This window comes from Scophthalmus maximus, chromosome 4 (assembly GCF_022379125.1).
Source record: "Scophthalmus maximus strain ysfricsl-2021 chromosome 4, ASM2237912v1, whole genome shotgun sequence".
NCBI lineage: Eukaryota > Metazoa > Chordata > Actinopteri > Pleuronectiformes > Scophthalmidae > Scophthalmus > Scophthalmus maximus.
In genome coordinates, this window is record NC_061518.1 from 28,752,479 (window position 1) to 28,774,469 (window position 21,991).

Genomic DNA, 21,991 nt, shown 5'->3' on the forward strand with positions numbered 1-21,991 from the left:
TCCTCGAGTTTTGTGGCCTAATGGACAAGGCGTCTGACTGTAAATCAGAAGATTGAGGCTTTGAGTCCCTTCCTGGTTAAAATTTGCATCCTACTTGTTGTAGCCTGTACAAGACATATGGTTTCTATGAAATCACATGAGAACAAACAAAAACCTCACTGCTACAAGGGAAGGAACATAAAAGGTCTTTCAATATCTCAACACTTTGGCTGTGGTGTTAATAAGGTAAAGGTTATAGCTTAAGCCCCCATACAGGGCAGTATTTACCTAACTAACAGGATACTTTTAAATTCAGATCAAACTGAGATGATTGTACTCGGCCCTACAAAACTGGTTGGTGTATGCTGATGAGAATTGGCTGAAGTAATGTGACTGCTACCCACATATGAATGCCTTGATGAAATGGCATCATTATTGGCTGACCTGCACGTACAGCACATGCGGAGGGTTTGCATATACATTGTGATGCATGTCATTGCCTTTGCCAAGGAAGTTGTGTTTTCAGCACTGTGCGGTTATTTGTTGCCTTGTATGTTATTTTTTTGCCAGAAGAATTACACGTAAAATACTGAACGGATTTCAGCAAAGCTCTGTGGAGGTATGGGAAATGGATATAGGGTGTATATACAAATGGATGTAGTCACTGGATCCAGCAAGTGAAGCCAATGTGGAAGTGCCCGAAACCTGTCATCTTTAAAATTACCAGCAGACGGTCACTGTGTTTGTGAGAAGAGAGAGAGAGAGACAGAGAGAAAGAAAGAAAGAGGGAGAGAGAGAGAGAGAATTACTTTGTTAAAAAAAAAAAAACTGTTAAAATGGTTAGAGCGTGGTGCTAATGATGCCAAAGTCATGGTTCAATCCCCATACTGGCCATTCATCTGGACAAAACAGTATCCCAGTGCTTTTGTAGTCTGTTTTGTTGTCATAAAATACTATCACATGATGAAAATAGTCCTGTAACATGTCACGTCCCCAGACTTTTAAGTGCAAGTTCAAAGAAAATCATCTTGTCTGAAAACACAATGCAAGAGGACTTGAATTATATCACTGTTGTGGAATACTCCCAGAGAAATGAGTTTATTTTAGCATCTAATCATTTAATCTGCTTCCTGCCTCAATTACCAAATGGAAGGTGATTAGACCCATCCTGCTAAATTTGGCTACAATTGGCCAGTATGGGGGTTGAACCCATGACCTTGGCGTTATTAGCACCACGCTCTAACCATCTGAGCTAACCGGCCACATTTTGTATACATGCCTAACTGTTGATGAACAACTGTGTGGATCTTAAGGCGGGTGTCACAGGTGTAGGTGGATGTGCAGTGGACAAGCTCTCAATCAGACAAAAGCATAGCTCACCAAGTCTTGAATTGAGTTCTATGATTGTAATTCAAGGCTACCAGTAAGATTAGCATGTTCAACTGTGTATCAAATATCTGCCTCAACAATCAAACCACAATTTACTCATATCCTTCGACCATACAGGTTTCTATGTGAGTTTTGTGACCATGTGGCCTAATGGACAAGGCGTCTGACTTCGAATCAGAAGATTGAGGGTTCGAGTCCCTTCGTGGTTGAAACTACCATCCTACTTGTTGAAGTCTGTACGAGACATATGGTTTCAATAAAACGACATAAGAACAACAAAAAAAACCTCACTGCTACGAGTGAAGGAACATAAAAGGTCATTTAAATATAATAGGGAAAAGGTTATAGCTAATCAATAAATCTGCTTCTTGCCTCACAACACTAAATGGAAGGTGATTAGACCCATCCTGGTACAGTTTGGTGACAACTGGGCAGTATGGGGGTTGAACCCATGACCTTATTAGCACCTACCTCTAACCATCTGAGCTAACCGGCCACATTTTGTATACATGCCTAACTGTTGATGAACAACTGTGTGGATCTTAAGGCAGGTGTCACAGGTGTAGGTGGATGTGCAGTGGACAAGCTCTCAATCAGACAAAAGCATAGCTCACCAAGTCTTGAATTGAGTTCTATGATTGTAATTCAAGGCTACCAGTAAAATTAGCATGTTCAACTCTGTAACAAATATCTGCCTCAACAATCAAATCATAGTTTTCTCCTATCCAGCCACCACACAACTCCATCCTCGAGTTTTGTGGCCTAATGGACAAGGCGTCTGACTGTAAATCAGAAGATTGAGGCTTTGAGTCCCTTCCTGGTTAAAATTAGCATCCTACTTCTTGTAGCCTGTACAAGACATATGGTTTCTATGAAATCACATGAGAACAAACAAAAACCTCACTGCTACAAGGGAAGGAACATAAAAGGTCTTTCAATATCTCAACACTTTGGCTGTGGTGTTAATAAGGTAAAGGTTATAGCTTAAGCCCCCATACAGGACAGTATTTACCTAACTAACAGGATACTATTAAATTCAGATCAAACTGAGATGATTGTACTCGGCCCTACAAAACTGGTTGGTGTATGCTGATGAGAATTGGCTGAAGTAATGTGACTGCTACCCACATATGAATGCCTTGATGAAATGGCATCATTATTGGCTGACCTGCACGTACAGCACATGCGGAGGGTTTGCATATACATTGTGATGCATGTCATTGCCTTTGCCAAGGAAGTTGTGTTTTCAGCACTGTGCGGTTATTTGTTGCCTTGTATGTTATTTTTTTGCCAGAAGAATTACACGTAAAATACTGAACGGATTTCAGCAAAACTCTGTGGAGGTATGGGAAATGGATATAGGGTGTGTATACAAATGGATGTAGTCACTGGATCCAGCAAGTGAAGCCAATGTGGAAGTGCCCGAAACCTGTCATCTTTAAAATTACCAGCAGACGGTCACTGTGTTTGTGAGAAGAGAGAGAGAGAGACAGAGAGAAAGAAAGAAAGAGGGAGGGAGAGAGAGAGAGAATTACTTTGTTTAAAAAAAAAACCTGTTAAAATGGTTAGAGCGTGGTGCTAATGATGCCAAAGTCATGGTTCAATCCCCATACTGGCCATTCATCAGGACAAAACAGTATCCCAGTGCTTTTGTAGTCTGTTTTGTTGTCATAAAATACTATCACATGATGAAAATAGTCCTCCACTTCCTGTAACATGTCACGTCCCCAGACTTTTAAGTGCAAGTTCAAAGAAAATCATCTTGTCTGAAAACACAATGCAAGAGGACTTGAATTATATCACTGTTGTAGAATACTCCCAGAGAAATGAGTTTATTTTAGCACCTAATCAATTAATCTGCTTCACTCACCAAATGGAAGTTGATTAGACCCATCCTGCTAAAGTTTGGTTACACTTGGCCAGTATGGGGGTTGAACCCATGACCTTGGCATTATTAGCACCACGCTCTAACCATCTGAGCTAACCGGCCACATTTTGTATACATGCCTAACTGTTGATGAACAACTGTGTGGATCTTAACGCGGGTGTCACAGGTGTAGGTGGATGTGCAGTGGACAAGCTCTCAATCAGACAAAAGCATAGCTCACCAAGTCTTGAATTGAGTTCTATGATTGTAATTCAAGGCTACCAGTAAAATTAGCATGTTCAACTCTGTGACAAATATCTGCCTCAACAATCAAATCATAGTTTTCTCCTATCCAGCCACCACACAACTCCATCCTCGAGTTTTGTGGCCTAATGGACAAGGCGTCTGACTGTAAATCAGAAGATTGAGGCTTTGAGTCCCTTCCTGGTTAAAATTTGCATCCTACTTGTTGTAGCCTGTACAAGACATATGGTTTCTATGAAATCACATGAGAACAAACAAAAACCTCACTGCTACAAGGGAAGGAACATAAAAGGTCTTTCAATATCTCAACACTTTGGCTGTGGTGTTAATAAGGTAAAGGTTATAGCTTAAGCCCCCATACAGGGCAGTATTTACCTAACTAACAGGATACTTTTAAATTCAGATCAAACTGAGATGATTGTACTCGGCCCTACAAAACTGGTTGGTGTATGCTGATGAGAATTGGCTGAAGTAATGTGACTGCTACCCACATATGAATGCCTTGATGAAATGGCATCATTATTGGCTGACCTGCACGTACAGCACATGCGGAGGGTTTGCATATACATTGTGATGCATGTCATTGCCTTTGCCAAGGAAGTTGTGTTTTCAGCACTGTGCGGTTATTTGTTGCCTTGTATGTTATTTTTTTGCCAGAAGAATTACACGTAAAATACTGAACGGATTTCAGCAAAGCTCTGTGGAGGTATGGGAAATGGATATAGGGTGTATATACAAATGGATGTAGTCACTGGATCCAGCAAGTGAAGCCAATGTGGAAGTGCCCGAAACCTGTCATCTTTAAAATTACCAGCAGACGGTCACTGTGTTTGTGAGAAGAGAGAGAGAGAGACAGAGAGAAAGAAAGAAAGAGGGAGAGAGAGAGAGAGAGAATTACTTTGTTAAAAAAAAAAAAACTGTTAAAATGGTTAGAGCGTGGTGCTAATGATGCCAAAGTCATGGTTCAATCCCCATACTGGCCATTCATCTGGACAAAACAGTATCCCAGTGCTTTTGTAGTCTGTTTTGTTGTCATAAAATACTATCACATGATGAAAATAGTCCTGTAACATGTCACGTCCCCAGACTTTTAAGTGCAAGTTCAAAGAAAATCATCTTGTCTGAAAACACAATGCAAGAGGACTTGAATTATATCACTGTTGTGGAATACTCCCAGAGAAATGAGTTTATTTTAGCATCTAATCATTTAATCTGCTTCCTGCCTCAATTACCAAATGGAAGGTGATTAGACCCATCCTGCTAAATTTGGCTACAATTGGCCAGTATGGGGGTTGAACCCATGACCTTGGCGTTATTAGCACCACGCTCTAACCATCTGAGCTAACCGGCCACATTTTGTATACATGCCTAACTGTTGATGAACAACTGTGTGGATCTTAAGGCGGGTGTCACAGGTGTAGGTGGATGTGCAGTGGACAAGCTCTCAATCAGACAAAAGCATAGCTCACCAAGTCTTGAATTGAGTTCTATGATTGTAATTCAAGGCTACCAGTAAAATTAGCATGTTCAACTCTGTAACAAATATCTGCCTCAACAATCAAATCATAGTTTTCTCCTATCCAGCCACCACACAACTCCATCCTCGAGTTTTGTGGCCTAATGGACAAGGCGTCTGACTGTAAATCAGAAGATTGAGGCTTTGAGTCCCTTCCTGGTTAAAATTTGCATCCTACTTGTTGTAGCCTGTACAAGACATATGGTTTCTATGAAATCACATGAGAACAAACAAAAACCTCACTGCTACAAGGGAAGGAACATAAAAGGTCTTTCAATATCTCAACACTTTGGCTGTGGTGTTAATAAGGTAAAGGTTATAGCTTAAGCCCCCATACAGGACAGTATTTACCTAACTAACAGGATACTTTTAAATTCAGATCAAACTGAGATGATTGTACTCGGCCCTACAAAACTGGTTGGTGTATGCTGATGAGAATTGGCTGAAGTAATGTGACTGCTACCCACATATGAATGCCTTGATGAAATGGCATCATTATTGGCTGACCTGCACGTACAGCACATGCGGAGGGTTTGCATATACATTGTGATGCATGTCATTGCCTTTGCCAAGGAAGTTGTGTTTTCAGCACTGTGCGGTTATTTGTTGCCTTGTATGTTATTTTTTTGCCAGAAGAATTACACGTAAAATACTGAACGGATTTCAGCAAAACTCTGTGGAGGTATGGGAAATGGATATAGGGTGTGTATACAAATGGATGTAGTCACTGGATCCAGCAAGTGAAGCCAATGTGGAAGTGCCCGAAACCTGTCATCTTTAAAATTACCAGCAGACGGTCACTGTGTTTGTGAGAAGAGAGAGAGAGAGACAGAGAGAAAGAAAGAAAGAGGGAGGGAGAGAGAGAGAGAATTACTTTGTTTAAAAAAAAACCTGTTAAAATGGTTAGAGCGTGGTGCTAATGATGCCAAAGTCATGGTTCAATCCCCATACTGGCCATTCATCTGGACAAAACAGTATCCCAGTGCTTTTGTAGTCTGTTTTGTTGTCATAAAATACTATCACACGATGAAAATAGTCCTCCACTTCCTGTAACATGTCACGTCCCCAGACTTTTAAGTGCAAGTTCAAAGAAAATCATCTTGTCTGAAAACACAATGCAAGAGGACTTGAATTATATCACTGTTGTGGAATACTCCCAGAGAAATGAGTTTATTTTAGCATCTAATCAATTAATCTGCTTCAATCACCAAATGGAAGGTGATAAGACCCATCCTGCTAAAGTTTGGTTACAATTGGCCAGTATGGGGATTGAACCCATGACCTTGGCGTTATTAGCACCACGCTCTAACCATTTGAGCTAACCGGCCACATTTTGTATACATGCCTAACTGTTGATGAACAACTGTGTGGATCTTCAGGCGGTTGTAACAGGTGTAGGTGAAGGTGCAGTGGACAAGCTCTCAATCAGACAAAAGCATAGCTCACCAAGTCCTGAATTGAGTTCTATGATTGTAATTCAAGGCTACCAGTAAGATTAGCATGTTCAACTGTGTATCAAATATCTGCCTCAACAATCAAACCACGATTTACTCATATCCTTCGACCATACAGCTTTCTATGTGAGTTTTGTGACCATGTGGCCTAATGGACAAGGCGTCTGACTTCGAATCAGAAGATTGAGGGTTCGAGTCCCTTCGTGGTTGAAACTACCATCCTACTTGTTGAAGTCTGTACGAGACATATGGTTTCAATAAAACGACATAAGAACAACAAAAAAAACCTCACTGCTACGAGTGAAGGAACATAAAAGGTCATTTAAATATAATAGGGAAAAGGTTATAGCTAATCAATAAATCTGCTTCTTGCCTCACAACACTAAATGGAAGGTGATTAGACCCATCCTGGTACAGTTTGGTGACAACTGGGCAGTATGGGGGTTGAACCCATGACCTTATTAGCACCTACCTCTAACCATCTGAGCTAACCGGCCACATTTTGTATACATGCCTAACTGTTGATGAACAACTGTGTGGATCTTAAGGCAGGTGTCACAGGTGTAGGTGGATGTGCAGTGGACAAGCTCTCAATCAGACAAAAGCATAGCTCACCAAGTCTTGAATTGAGTTCTATGATTGTAATTCAAGGCTACCAGTAAAATTAGCATGTTCAACTCTGTAACAAATATCTGCCTCAACAATCAAATCATAGTTTTCTCCTATCCAGCCACCACACAACTCCATCCTCGAGTTTTGTGGCCTAATGGACAAGGCGTCTGACTGTAAATCAGAAGATTGAGGCTTTGAGTCCCTTCCTGGTTAAAATTAGCATCCTACTTGTTGTAGCCTGTACAAGACATATGGTTTCTATGAAATCACATGAGAACAAACAAAAACCTCACTGCTACAAGGGAAGGAACATAAAAGGTCTTTCAATATCTCAACACTTTGGCTGTGGTGTTAATAAGGTAAAGGTTATAGCTTAAGCCCCCATACAGGACAGTATTTACCTAACTAACAGGATACTTTTAAATTCAGATCAAACTGAGATGATTGTACTCGGCCCTACAAAACTGGTTGGTGTATGCTGATGAGAATTGGCTGAAGTAATGTGACTGCTACCCACATATGAATGCCTTGATGAAATGGCATCATTATTGGCTGACCTGCACGTACAGCACATGCGGAGGGTTTGCATATACATTGTGATGCATGTCATTGCCTTTGCCAAGGAAGTTGTGTTTTCAGCACTGTGCGGTTATTTGTTGCCTTGTATGTTATTTTTTTGCCAGAAGAATTACACGTAAAATACTGAACGGATTTCAGCAAAACTCTGTGGAGGTATGGGAAATGGATATAGGGTGTGTATACAAATGGATGTAGTCACTGGATCCAGCAAGTGAAGCCAATGTGGAAGTGCCCGAAACCTGTCATCTTTAAAATTACCAGCAGACGGTCACTGTGTTTGTGAGAAGAGAGAGAGAGAGACAGAGAGAAAGAAAGAAAGAGGGAGGGAGAGAGAGAGAGAATTACTTTGTTTAAAAAAAAACCTGTTAAAATGGTTAGAGCGTGGTGCTAATGATGCCAAAGTCATGGTTCAATCCCCATACTGGCCATTCATCTGGACAAAACAGTATCCCAGTGCTTTTGTAGTCTGTTTTGTTGTCATAAAATACTATCACACGATGAAAATAGTCCTCCACTTCCTGTAACATGTCACGTCCCCAGACTTTTAAGTGCAAGTTCAAAGAAAATCATCTTGTCTGAAAACACAATGCAAGAGGACTTGAATTATATCACTGTTGTGGAATACTCCCAGAGAAATGAGTTTATTTTAGCATCTAATCAATTAATCTGCTTCCTGCCTCAATTACCAAATGGAAGGTGATTAGACCCATCCTGCTAAATTTGGCTACAATTGGCCAGTATGGGGGTTGAACCCATGACCTTGGCGTTATTAGCACCACGCTCAAACCATCTGAGCTAACCGGCCACATTTTGTATACATGCCTAACTGTTGATGAACAACTGTGTGGATCTTAAGGCGGGTGTCACAGGTGTAGGTGAAGGTGCAGTGGACAAGCTCTCAATCAGACAAAAGCATAGCTCACCAAGTCCTGAATTGAGTTCTATGATTGTAATTCAAGGCTACCAGTAAGATTAGCATGTTCAACTGTGTATCAAATATCTGCCTCAACAATCAAACCACAATTTACTCATATCCTTCGACCATACAGCTTTCTATGTGAGTTTTGTGACCATGTGGCCTAATGGACAAGGCGTCTGACTTCGAATCAGAAGATTGAGGGTTCGAGTCCCTTCGTGGTTGAAACTACCATCCTACTTGTTGAAGTCTGTACGAGACATATGGTTTCAATAAAACGACATAAGAACAACAAAAAAAACCTCACTGCTACGAGTGAAGGAACATAAAAGGTCATTTAAATATAATAGGGAAAAGGTTATAGCTAATCAATAAATCTGCTTCTTGCCTCACAACACTAAATGGAAGGTGATTAGACCCATCCTGGTACAGTTTGGTGACAACTGGGCAGTATGGGGGTTGAACCCATGACCTTATTAGCACCTACCTCTAACCATCTGAGCTAACCGGCCACATTTTGTATACATGCCTAACTGTTGATGAACAACTGTGTGGATCTTAAGGCGGGTGTCACAGGTGTAGGTGGATGTGCAGTGGACAAGCTCTCAATCAGACAAAAGCATAGCTCACCAAGTCTTGAATTGAGTTCTATGATTGTAATTCAAGGCTACCAGTAAAATTAGCATGTTCAACTCTGTAACAAATATCTGCCTCAACAATCAAATCATAGTTTTCTCCTATCCAGCCACCACACAACTCCATCCTCGAGTTTTGTGGCCTAATGGACAAGGCGTCTGACTGTAAATCAGAAGATTGAGGCTTTGAGTCCCTTCCTGGTTAAAATTAGCATCCTACTTGTTGTAGCCTGTACAAGACATATGGTTTCTATGAAATCACATGAGAACAAACAAAAACCTCACTGCTACAAGGGAAGGAACATAAAAGGTCTTTCAATATCTCAACACTTTGGCTGTGGTGTTAATAAGGTAAAGGTTATAGCTTAAGCCCCCATACAGGACAGTATTTACCTAACTAACAGGATACTATTAAATTCAGATCAAACTGAGATGATTGTACTCGGCCCTACAAAACTGGTTGGTGTATGCTGATGAGAATTGGCTGAAGTAATGTGACTGCTACCCACATATGAATGCCTTGATGAAATGGCATCATTATTGGCTGACCTGCACGTACAGCACATGCGGAGGGTTTGCATATACATTGTGATGCATGTCATTGCCTTTGCCAAGGAAGTTGTGTTTTCAGCACTGTGCGGTTATTTGTTGCCTTGTATGTTATTTTTTTGCCAGAAGAATTACACGTAAAATACTGAACGGATTTCAGCAAAACTCTGTGGAGGTATGGGAAATGGATATAGGGTGTGTATACAAATGGATGTAGTCACTGGATCCAGCAAGTGAAGCCAATGTGGAAGTGCCCGAAACCTGTCATCTTTAAAATTACCAGCAGACGGTCACTGTGTTTGTGAGAAGAGAGAGAGAGAGACAGAGAGAAAGAAAGAAAGAGGGAGGGAGAGAGAGAGAGAATTACTTTGTTTAAAAAAAAACCTGTTAAAATGGTTAGAGCGTGGTGCTAATGATGCCAAAGTCATGGTTCAATCCCCATACTGGCCATTCATCAGGACAAAACAGTATCCCAGTGCTTTTGTAGTCTGTTTTGTTGTCATAAAATACTATCACATGATGAAAATAGTCCTCCACTTCCTGTAACATGTCACGTCCCCAGACTTTTAAGTGCAAGTTCAAAGAAAATCATCTTGTCTGAAAACACAATGCAAGAGGACTTGAATTATATCACTGTTGTAGAATACTCCCAGAGAAATGAGTTTATTTTAGCACCTAATCAATTAATCTGCTTCACTCACCAAATGGAAGTTGATTAGACCCATCCTGCTAAAGTTTGGTTACACTTGGCCAGTATGGGGGTTGAACCCATGACCTTGGCATTATTAGCACCACGCTCTAACCATCTGAGCTAACCGGCCACATTTTGTATACATGCCTAACTGTTGATGAACAACTGTGTGGATCTTAACGCGGGTGTCACAGGTGTAGGTGGATGTGCAGTGGACAAGCTCTCAATCAGACAAAAGCATAGCTCACCAAGTCTTGAATTGAGTTCTATGATTGTAATTCAAGGCTACCAGTAAAATTAGCATGTTCAACTCTGTGACAAATATCTGCCTCAACAATCAAATCATAGTTTTCTCCTATCCAGCCACCACACAACTCCATCCTCGAGTTTTGTGGCCTAATGGACAAGGCGTCTGACTGTAAATCAGAAGATTGAGGCTTTGAGTCCCTTCCTGGTTAAAATTTGCATCCTACTTGTTGTAGCCTGTACAAGACATATGGTTTCTATGAAATCACATGAGAACAAACAAAAACCTCACTGCTACAAGGGAAGGAACATAAAAGGTCTTTCAATATCTCAACACTTTGGCTGTGGTGTTAATAAGGTAAAGGTTATAGCTTAAGCCCCCATACAGGGCAGTATTTACCTAACTAACAGGATACTTTTAAATTCAGATCAAACTGAGATGATTGTACTCGGCCCTACAAAACTGGTTGGTGTATGCTGATGAGAATTGGCTGAAGTAATGTGACTGCTACCCACATATGAATGCCTTGATGAAATGGCATCATTATTGGCTGACCTGCACGTACAGCACATGCGGAGGGTTTGCATATACATTGTGATGCATGTCATTGCCTTTGCCAAGGAAGTTGTGTTTTCAGCACTGTGCGGTTATTTGTTGCCTTGTATGTTATTTTTTTGCCAGAAGAATTACACGTAAAATACTGAACGGATTTCAGCAAAACTCTGTGGAGGTATGGGAAATGGATATAGGGTGTATATACAAATGGATGTAGTCACTGGATCCAGCAAGTGAAGCCAATGTGGAAGTGCCCGAAACCTGTCATCTTTAAAATTACCAGCAGACGGTCACTGTGTTTGTGAGAAGAGAGAGAGAGAGACAGAGAGAAAGAAAGAAAGAGGGAGAGAGAGAGAGAGAGAATTACTTTGTTAAAAAAAAAAAAACTGTTAAAATGGTTAGAGCGTGGTGCTAATGATGCCAAAGTCATGGTTCAATCCCCATACTGGCCATTCATCTGGACAAAACAGTATCCCAGTGCTTTTGTAGTCTGTTTTGTTGTCATAAAATACTATCACATGATGAAAATAGTCCTGTAACATGTCACGTCCCCAGACTTTTAAGTGCAAGTTCAAAGAAAATCATCTTGTCTGAAAACACAATGCAAGAGGACTTGAATTATATCACTGTTGTGGAATACTCCCAGAGAAATGAGTTTATTTTAGCATCTAATCATTTAATCTGCTTCCTGCCTCAATTACCAAATGGAAGGTGATTAGACCCATCCTGCTAAATTTGGCTACAATTGGCCAGTATGGGGGTTGAACCCATGACCTTGGCGTTATTAGCACCACGCTCTAACCATCTGAGCTAACCGGCCACATTTTGTATACATGCCTAACTGTTGATGAACAACTGTGTGGATCTTAAGGCGGGTGTCACAGGTGTAGGTGGATGTGCAGTGGACAAGCTCTCAATCAGACAAAAGCATAGCTCACCAAGTCTTGAATTGAGTTCTATGATTGTAATTCAAGGCTACCAGTAAAATTAGCATGTTCAACTCTGTAACAAATATCTGCCTCAACAATCAAATCATAGTTTTCTCCTATCCAGCCACCACACAACTCCATCCTCGAGTTTTGTGGCCTAATGGACAAGGCGTCTGACTGTAAATCAGAAGATTGAGGCTTTGAGTCCCTTCCTGGTTAAAATTTGCATCCTACTTGTTGTAGCCTGTACAAGACATATGGTTTCTATGAAATCACATGAGAACAAACAAAAACCTCACTGCTACAAGGGAAGGAACATAAAAGGTCTTTCAATATCTCAACACTTTGGCTGTGGTGTTAATAAGGTAAAGGTTATAGCTTAAGCCCCCATACAGGACAGTATTTACCTAACTAACAGGATACTTTTAAATTCAGATCAAACTGAGATGATTGTACTCGGCCCTACAAAACTGGTTGGTGTATGCTGATGAGAATTGGCTGAAGTAATGTGACTGCTACCCACATATGAATGCCTTGATGAAATGGCATCATTATTGGCTGACCTGCACGTACAGCACATGCGGAGGGTTTGCATATACATTGTGATGCATGTCATTGCCTTTGCCAAGGAAGTTGTGTTTTCAGCACTGTGCGGTTATTTGTTGCCTTGTATGTTATTTTTTTGCCAGAAGAATTACACGTAAAATACTGAACGGATTTCAGCAAAACTCTGTGGAGGTATGGGAAATGGATATAGGGTGTGTATACAAATGGATGTAGTCACTGGATCCAGCAAGTGAAGCCAATGTGGAAGTGCCCGAAACCTGTCATCTTTAAAATTACCAGCAGACGGTCACTGTGTTTGTGAGAAGAGAGAGAGAGAGACAGAGAGAAAGAAAGAAAGAGGGAGGGAGAGAGAGAGAGAATTACTTTGTTTAAAAAAAAACCTGTTAAAATGGTTAGAGCGTGGTGCTAATGATGCCAAAGTCATGGTTCAATCCCCATACTGGCCATTCATCTGGACAAAACAGTATCCCAGTGCTTTTGTAGTCTGTTTTGTTGTCATAAAATACTATCACACGATGAAAATAGTCCTCCACTTCCTGTAACATGTCACGTCCCCAGACTTTTAAGTGCAAGTTCAAAGAAAATCATCTTGTCTGAAAACACAATGCAAGAGGACTTGAATTATATCACTGTTGTGGAATACTCCCAGAGAAATGAGTTTATTTTAGCATCTAATCAATTAATCTGCTTCCTGCCTCAATTACCAAATGGAAGGTGATTAGACCCATCCTGCTAAATTTGGCTACAATTGGCCAGTATGGGGGTTGAACCCATGACCTTGGCGTTATTAGCACCACGCTCAAACCATCTGAGCTAACCGGCCACATTTTGTATACATGCCTAACTGTTGATGAACAACTGTGTGGATCTTCAGGCGGTTGTAACAGGTGTAGGTGAAGGTGCAGTGGACAAGCTCTCAATCAGACAAAAGCATAGCTCACCAAGTCCTGAATTGAGTTCTATGATTGTAATTCAAGGCTACCAGTAAGATTAGCATGTTCAACTGTGTATCAAATATCTGCCTCAACAATCAAACCACAATTTACTCATATCCTTCGAGCATACAGCTTTCTATGTGAGTTTTGTGACCATGTGGCCTAATGGACAAGGCGTCTGACTTCGAATCAGAAGATTGAGGGTTCGAGTCCCTTCGTGGTTGAAACTACCATCCTACTTGTTGAAGTCTGTACGAGACATATGGTTTCAATAAAACGACATAAGAACAACAAAAAAAACCTCACTGCTACGAGTGAAGGAACATAAAAGGTCATTTAAATATAATAGGGAAAAGGTTATAGCTAATCAATAAATCTGCTTCTTGCCTCACAACACTAAATGGAAGGTGATTAGACCCATCCTGGTACAGTTTGGTGACAACTGGGCAGTATGGGGGTTGAACCCATGACCTTATTAGCACCTACCTCTAACCATCTGAGCTAACCGGCCACATTTTGTATACATGCCTAACTGTTGATGAACAACTGTGTGGATCTTAAGGCGGGTGTCACAGGTGTAGGTGGATGTGCAGTGGACAAGCTCTCAATCAGACAAAAGCATAGCTCACCAAGTCTTGAATTGAGTTCTATGATTGTAATTCAAGGCTACCAGTAAAATTAGCATGTTCAACTCTGTAACAAATATCTGCCTCAACAATCAAATCATAGTTTTCTCCTATCCAGCCACCACACAACTCCATCCTCGAGTTTTGTGGCCTAATGGACAAGGCGTCTGACTGTAAATCAGAAGATTGAGGCTTTGAGTCCCTTCCTGGTTAAAATTAGCATCCTACTTGTTGTAGCCTGTACAAGACATATGGTTTCTATGAAATCACATGAGAACAAACAAAAACCTCACTGCTACAAGGGAAGGAACATAAAAGGTCTTTCAATATCTCAACACTTTGGCTGTGGTGTTAATAAGGTAAAGGTTATAGCTTAAGCCCCCATACAGGACAGTATTTACCTAACTAACAGGATACTTTTAAATTCAGATCAAACTGAGATGATTGTACTCGGCCCTACAAAACTGGTTGGTGTATGCTGATGAGAATTGGCTGAAGTAATGTGACTGCTACCCACATATGAATGCCTTGATGAAATGGCATCATTATTGGCTGACCTGCACGTACAGCACATGCGGAGGGTTTGCATATACATTGTGATGCATGTCATTGCCTTTGCCAAGGAAGTTGTGTTTTCAGCACTGTGCGGTTATTTGTTGCCTTGTATGTTATTTTTTTGCCAGAAGATTACACGTAAAATACTGAACGGATTTCAGCAAAGCTCTGTGGAGGTATGGGACATGGATATAGGGTGTGTATACAAATGGATGTAGTCACTGGATCCAGCAAGTGAAGCCAATGTGGAAGTGCCCGAAACCTGTCATCTTTAAAATTACCAGCAGACGGTCACTGTGTTTGTGAGAGAGAGAGAGAGAGACAGAGAGAAAGAAAGAAAGAGGGAGAGAGAGAGAGAGAATTACTTTGTTCAAAAAAAACAAACTGTTAAAATGGTTAGAGCGTGGTGCTAATGATGCCAAAGTCATGGTTCAATCCCCATACTGGCCATTCATCTGGACAAAACAGTATCCCAGTGCTTTTGTAGTCTGTTTTGTTGTCATAAAATACTATCACACGATGAAAATAGTCCTCACTTCCTGTAACATGTCACGTCCCCAGACTTTTAAGTGCAAGTTCAAAGAAAATCATCTTGTCTGAAAACACAATGCAAGAGGACTTGAATTATATCACTGTTGTGGAATACTCCCAGAGAAATGAGTTTATTTTAGCATCTAATCAATTAATCTGCTTCCTGCCTCAATTACCAAATGGAAGGTGATTAGACCCATCCTGCTAAATTTGGCTACAATTGGCCAGTATGGGGGTTGAACCCATGACCTTGGCGTTATTAGCACCACGCTCTAACCATCTGAGCTAACCGGCCACATTTTGTATACATGCCTAACTGTTGATGAACAACTGTGTGGATCTTAAGGCGGGTGTCACAGGTGTAGGTGGATGTGCAGTGGACAAGCTCTCAATCAGACAAAAGCATAGCTCACCAAGTCTTGAATTGAGTTCTATGATTGTAATTCAAGGCTACCAGTAAAATTAGCATGTTCAACTCTGTAACAAATATCTGCCTCAACAATCAAATCATAGTTTTCTCCTATCCAGCCACCACACAACTCCATCCTCGAGTTTTGTGGCCTAATGGACAAGGCGTCTGACTGTAAATCAGAAGATTGAGGCTTTGAGTCCCTTCCTGGTTAAAATTAGCATCCTACTTGTTGTAGCCTGTACAAGACATATGGTTTCTATGAAATCACATGAGAACAAACAAAAACCTCACTGCTACAAGGGAAGGAACATAAAAGGTCTTTCAATATCTCAACACTTTGGCTGTGGTGTTAATAAGGTAAAGGTTATAGCTTAAGCCCCCATACAGGACAGTATTTACCTAACTAACAGGATACTTTTAAATTCAGATCAAACTGAGATGATTGTACTCGGCCCTACAAAACTGGTTGGTGTATGCTGATGAGAATTGGCTGAAGTAATGTGACTGCTACCCACATATGAATGCCTTGACGAAATGGCATCATTATTGGCTGACCTGCACGTACAGCACATGCGGAGGGTTTGCATATACATTGTGATGCATGTCATTGCCTTTGCCAAGGAAGTTGTGTTTTCAGCACTGTGCGGTTATTTGTTGCCTTGTATGTTATTTTTTTGCCAGAAGGATTACACGTAAAATACTGAACGGATTTCAGCAAAGCTCTGTGGAGGTATGGGACATGGATATAGGGTGTGTATACAAATGGATGTAGTCACTGGATCCAGCAAGTGAAGCCAATGTGGAAGTGCCCGAAACCTGTCATCTTTAAAATTACCAGCAGACGGTCACTGTGTTTGTGAGAAGAGAGAGAGAGAGACAGAGAGAAAGAAAGAAAGAGGGAGAGAGAGAGAGAATTACTTTGTTCAAAAAAAACAAACTGTTAAAATGGTTAGAGCGTGGTGCTAATGATGCCAAAGTCATGGTTCAATCCCCATACTGGCCATTCATCTGGACAAAACAGTATCCCAGTGCTTTTGTAGTCTGTTTTGTTGTCATAAAATACTATCACACGATGAAAATAGTCCTCCACTTCCTGTAACATGTCACGTCCCCAGACTTTTAAGTGCAAGTTCAAAGAAAATCATCTTGTCTGAAAACACAATGCAAGAGGACTTGAATTATATCACTGTTGTGGAAGTGGACAAGCTCTCAATCAGAAAAAAGCATAGCTCACCAAGTCCTGAATTGAGTTCTATGATTGTAATTCAAGGCTGCCAGTAAGATTAGCATGTTCAACTGTGTATCAAATATCTGCCTCAACAATCAAACCACAATTTACTCATATGCTTCGACCATACAGCTTTCTATGTGAGTTTTGTGACCATGTGGCCTAATGGACAAGGCGTCTGACTTCGAATCAGAAGATTGAGGGTTCGAGTCCCTTCGTGGTTGAAACTACCATCCTACTTGTTGGAAGTCTGTACGAGACATATGGTTTCAATAAAACGACATAAGAACAACAAAAAAAACCTCACTGCCTACGAGTGAAGGAACATAAAAGGTCATTTAAATATAATAGGGATAAGGTTATAGCTAATCAATAAATCTGCTTCTTGCCTCACAACACTAAATGGAAGGTGATTAGACCCATCCTGGTACAGTTTGGTGACAACTGGGCAGTATGGGGGTTGAACCCATGACCTTATTAGCACCTACCTCTAACCATCTGAGCTAACCGGCCACATTTTGTATACATGCCTAACTGTTGATGAACAACTGTGTGGATCTTAAGGCAGGTGTCACAGGTGTAGGTGGATGTGCAGTGGACAAGCTCTCAATCAGACAAAAGCATAGCTCACCAAGTCTTGAATTGAGTTCTATGATTGTAATTCAAGGCTACCAGTAAAATTAGCATGTTCAACTCTGTAACAAATATCTGCCTCAACAATCAAATCATAGTTTTCTCCTATCCAGCCACCACACAACTCCATCCTCGAGTTTTGTGGCCTAATGGACAAGGCGTCTGACTGTAAATCAGAAGATTGAGGCTTTGAGTCCCTTCCTGGTTAAAATTAGCATCCTACTTGTTGTAGCCTGTACAAGACATATGGTTTCTATGAAATCACATGAGAACAAACAAAAACCTCACTGCTACAAGGGAAGGAACATAAAAGGTCTTTCAATATCTCAACACTTTGGCTGTGGTGTTAATAAGGTAAAGGTTATAGCTTAAGCCCCCATACAGGACAGTATTTACCTAACTAACAGGATACTTTTAAATTCAGATCAAACTGAGATGATTGTACTCGGCCCTACAAAACTGGTTGGTGTATGCTGATGAGAATTGGCTGAAGTAATGTGACTGCTACCCACATATGAATGCCTTGATGAAATGGCATCATTATTGGCTGACCTGCACATACAGCACATGCGGAGGGTTTGCATATACATTGTGATGCATGTCATTGCCTTTGCCAAGGAAGTTGTGTTTTCAGCACTGTGCGGCGGTTATTTGTTGCCTTGTATGTTATTTTTTTGCCAGAAGGATTACACGTAAAATACTGAACGGATTTCAGCAAAGCTCTGTGGAGGTATGGGACATGGATATAGGGTGTGTATACAAATGGATGTAGTCACTGGATCCAGCAAGTGAAGCCAATGTGGAAGTGCCCGAAACCTGTCATCTTTAAAATTATCAGCAGACGGTCACTGTGTTTGTGAGAGAGAGAGAGAGACAGAGAGAAAGAAAGAAAGAGGGAGAGAGAGAGAGAATTACTTTGTTCAAAAAAAACAAACTGTTAAAATGGTTAGAGCGTGGTGCTAATGATGCCAAAGTCATGGTTCAATCCCCATACTGGCCATTCATCTGGACAAAACAGTATCCCAGTGCTTTTGTAGTCTGTTTTGTTGTCATAAAATACTATCACACGATGAAAATAGTCCTCCACTTCCTGTAACATGTCACGTCCCCAGACTTTTAAGTGCAAGTTCAAAGAAAATCATCTTGTCTGAAAACACAATGCAAGAGGACTTGAATTATATCACTGTTGTGGAATACTCCCAGAGAAATGAGTTTATTTTAGCATCTAATCAATTAATCTGCTTCAATCACCAAATGGAAGGTGATAAGACCCATCCTGCTAAAGTTTGGTTACAATTGGCCAGTATGGGGGTTGAACCCATGACCTTGGCGTTATTAGCACCACGCTCTAACCATCTGAGCTAACCGGCCACATTTTGTATACATGCCTAACTGTTGATCAACAACTGTGTGGATCTTCAGGCGGTTGTAACAGGTGTAGGTGAAGGTGCAGTGGACAAGCTCTCAATCAGAAAAAAGCATAGCTCACCAAGTCCTGAATTGAGTTCTATGATTGTAATTCAAGGCTGCCAGTAAGATTAGCATGTTCAACTGTGTATCAAATATCTGCCTCAACAATCAAACCACAATTTACTCATATGCTTCGACCATACAGCTTTCTATGTGAGTTTTGTGACCATGTGGCCTAATGGACAAGGCGTCTGACTTCGAATCAGAAGATTGAGGGTTCGAGTCCCTTCGTGGTTGAAACTACCATCCTACTTGTTGAAGTCTGTACGAGACATATGGTTTCAATAAAACGACATAAGAACAACAAAAAAAACCTCACTGCTACGAGTGAAGGAACATAAAAGGTCATTTAAATATAATAGGGAAAAGGTTATAGCTAATCAATAAATCTGCTTCTTGCCTCACAACACTAAATGGAAGGTGATTAGACCCATCCTGGTACAGTTTGGTGACAACTGGGCAGTATGGGGGTTGAACCCATGACCTTATTAGCACCTACCTCTAACCATCTGAGCTAACCGGCCACATTTTGTATACATGCCTAACTGTTGATGAACAACTGTGTGGATCTTAAGGCAGGTGTCACAGGTGTAGGTGGATGTGCAGTGGACAAGCTCTCAATCAGACAAAAGCATAGCTCACCAAGTCTTGAATTGAGTTCTATGATTGTAATTCAAGGCTACCAGTAAAATTAGCATGTTCAACTCTGTAACAAATATCTGCCTCAACAATCAAATCATAGTTTTCTCCTATCCAGCCACCACACAACTCCATCCTCGAGTTTTGTGGCCTAATGGACAAGGCGTCTGACTGTAAATCAGAAGATTGAGGCTTTGAGTCCCTTCCTGGTTAAAATTAGCATCCTACTTGTTGTAGCCTGTACAAGACATATGGTTTCTATGAAATCACATGAGAACAAACAAAAACCTCACTGCTACAAGGGAAGGAACATAAAAGGTCTTTCAATATCTCAACACTTTGGCTGTGGTGTTAATAAGGTAAAGGTTATAGCTTAAGCCCCCATACAGGACAGTATTTACCTAACTAACAGGATACTTTTAAATTCAGATCAAACTGAGATGATTGTACTCGGCCCTACAAAACTGGTTGGTGTATGCTGATGAGAATTGGCTGAAGTAATGTGACTGCTACCCACATATGAATGCCTTGATGAAATGGCATCATTATTGGCTGACCTGCACATACAGCACATGCGGAGGGTTTGCATATACATTGTGATGCATGTCATTGCCTTTGCCAAGGAAGTTGTGTTTTCAGCACTGTGCGGCGGTTATTTGTTGCCTTGTATGTTATTTTTTTGCCAGAAGGATTACACGTAAAATACTGAACGGATTTCAGCAAAGCTCTGTGGAGGTATGGGACATGGATATAGGGTGTGTATACAAATGGATGTAGTCACTGGATCCAGCAAGTGAAGCCAATGTGGAAGTGCCCGAAACCTGTCATCTTTAAAATTATCAGCAGACGGTCACTGTGTTTGTGAGAGAGAGAGAGAGACAGAGAGAAAGAAAGAAAGAGGGAGAGAGAGAGAGAATTACTTTGTTCAAAAAAAACAAACTGTTAAAATGGTTAGAGCGTGGTGCTAATGATGCCAAAGTCATGGTTCAATCCCCATACTGGCCATTCATCTGGACAAAACAGTATCCCAGTGCTTTTGTAGTCTGTTTTGTTGTCATAAAATACTATCACACGATGAAAATAGTCCTCCACTTCCTGTAACATGTCACGTCCCCAGACTTTTAAGTGCAAGTTCAAAGAAAATCATCTTGTCTGAAAACACAATGCAAGAGGACTTGAATTATATCACTGTTGTGGAATACTCCCAGAGAAATGAGTTTATTTTAGCATCTAATCAATTAATCTGCTTCCTGCCTCAATTACCAAATGGAAGGTGATTAGACCCATCCTGCTAAATTTGGCTACAATTGGCCAGTATGGGGGTTGAACCCATGACCTTGGCGTTATTAGCACCACGCTCAAACCATCTGAGCTAACCGGCCACATTTTGTATACATGCCTAACTGTTGATGAACAACTGTGTGGATCTTAAGGCGGGTGTCACAGGTGTAGGTGGATGTGCAGTGGACAAGCTCTCAATCAGACAAAAGCATAGCTCACCAAGTCTTGAATTGAGTTCTATGATTGTAATTCAAGGCTACCAGTAAAATTAGCATGTTCAACTCTGTAACAAATATCTGCCTCAACAATCAAATCATAGTTTTCTCCTATCCAGCCACCACACAACTCCATCCTCGAGTTTTGTGGCCTAATGGACAAGGCGTCTGACTGTAAATCAGAAGATTGAGGCTTTGAGTCCCTTCCTGGTTAAAATTAGCATCCTACTTGTTGTAGCCTGTACAAGACATATGGTTTCTATGAAATCACATGAGAACAAACAAAAACCTCACTGCTACAAGGGAAGGAACATAAAAGGTCTTTCAATATCTCAACACTTTGGCTGTGGTGTTAATAAGGTAAAGGTTATAGCTTAAGCCCCCATACAGGACAGTATTTACCTAACTAACAGGATACTTTTAAATTCAGATCAAACTGAGATGATTGTACTCGGCCCTACAAAACTAGTTGGTGTATGCTGATGAGAATTGGCTGAAGTAATGTGACTGCTACCCACATATGAATGCCTTGACGAAATGGCATCATTATTGGCTGACCTGCACGTACAGCACATGCGGAGGGTTTGCATATACATTGTGATGCATGTCATTGCCTTTGCCAAAGAAGTTGTGTTTTCAGCACTGTGCGGCGGTTATTTGTTGCCTTGTATGTTATTTTTTTGCCAGAAGGATTACACGTAAAATACTGAACGGATT

At 40.8% G+C, this 21,991-nt stretch overlaps 17 non-coding genes across 17 annotated transcripts; 6 read left to right on the plus strand and 11 right to left on the minus strand.

Annotated features, from left to right (window-relative positions):
- Positions 1–1,167: 1,167 nt before the first annotated feature.
- trnai-aau lies at positions 1,168–1,241 on the minus strand. The gene has a single exon. It is a non-coding gene; the product is annotated as a tRNA-Ile (tRNA).
- Positions 1,242–1,504: 263 nt separating this feature from the next.
- Positions 1,505–1,577, plus strand: trnar-ucg. The gene has a single exon. It is a non-coding gene; the product is annotated as a tRNA-Arg (tRNA).
- Positions 1,578–3,284: 1,707 nt separating this feature from the next.
- Positions 3,285–3,358, minus strand: trnai-aau. Its single transcript has one exon. It is a non-coding gene; the product is annotated as a tRNA-Ile (tRNA).
- A 1,418-nt stretch (positions 3,359–4,776) lies between these two features.
- Positions 4,777–4,850, minus strand: trnai-aau. The gene has a single exon. It is a non-coding gene; the product is annotated as a tRNA-Ile (tRNA).
- Positions 4,851–6,269: 1,419 nt separating this feature from the next.
- trnai-aau lies at positions 6,270–6,343 on the minus strand. The gene has a single exon. It is a non-coding gene; the product is annotated as a tRNA-Ile (tRNA).
- A 263-nt stretch (positions 6,344–6,606) lies between these two features.
- Positions 6,607–6,679, plus strand: trnar-ucg. Its single transcript has one exon. It is a non-coding gene; the product is annotated as a tRNA-Arg (tRNA).
- Positions 6,680–8,391: 1,712 nt separating this feature from the next.
- trnai-aau lies at positions 8,392–8,465 on the minus strand. Its single transcript has one exon. It is a non-coding gene; the product is annotated as a tRNA-Ile (tRNA).
- A 263-nt stretch (positions 8,466–8,728) lies between these two features.
- On the plus strand, positions 8,729–8,801 carry trnar-ucg. The gene has a single exon. It is a non-coding gene; the product is annotated as a tRNA-Arg (tRNA).
- Positions 8,802–10,507: 1,706 nt separating this feature from the next.
- Positions 10,508–10,581, minus strand: trnai-aau. Its single transcript has one exon. It is a non-coding gene; the product is annotated as a tRNA-Ile (tRNA).
- A 1,418-nt stretch (positions 10,582–11,999) lies between these two features.
- Positions 12,000–12,073, minus strand: trnai-aau. Its single transcript has one exon. It is a non-coding gene; the product is annotated as a tRNA-Ile (tRNA).
- Positions 12,074–13,498: 1,425 nt separating this feature from the next.
- On the minus strand, positions 13,499–13,572 carry trnai-aau. Its single transcript has one exon. It is a non-coding gene; the product is annotated as a tRNA-Ile (tRNA).
- A 263-nt stretch (positions 13,573–13,835) lies between these two features.
- On the plus strand, positions 13,836–13,908 carry trnar-ucg. Its single transcript has one exon. It is a non-coding gene; the product is annotated as a tRNA-Arg (tRNA).
- A 1,709-nt stretch (positions 13,909–15,617) lies between these two features.
- trnai-aau lies at positions 15,618–15,691 on the minus strand. Its single transcript has one exon. It is a non-coding gene; the product is annotated as a tRNA-Ile (tRNA).
- Positions 15,692–17,187: 1,496 nt separating this feature from the next.
- Positions 17,188–17,260, plus strand: trnar-ucg. The gene has a single exon. It is a non-coding gene; the product is annotated as a tRNA-Arg (tRNA).
- Positions 17,261–18,966: 1,706 nt separating this feature from the next.
- On the minus strand, positions 18,967–19,040 carry trnai-aau. Its single transcript has one exon. It is a non-coding gene; the product is annotated as a tRNA-Ile (tRNA).
- Positions 19,041–19,303: 263 nt separating this feature from the next.
- Positions 19,304–19,376, plus strand: trnar-ucg. Its single transcript has one exon. It is a non-coding gene; the product is annotated as a tRNA-Arg (tRNA).
- Positions 19,377–21,086: 1,710 nt separating this feature from the next.
- On the minus strand, positions 21,087–21,160 carry trnai-aau. The gene has a single exon. It is a non-coding gene; the product is annotated as a tRNA-Ile (tRNA).
- Positions 21,161–21,991: the final 831 nt, after the last annotated feature.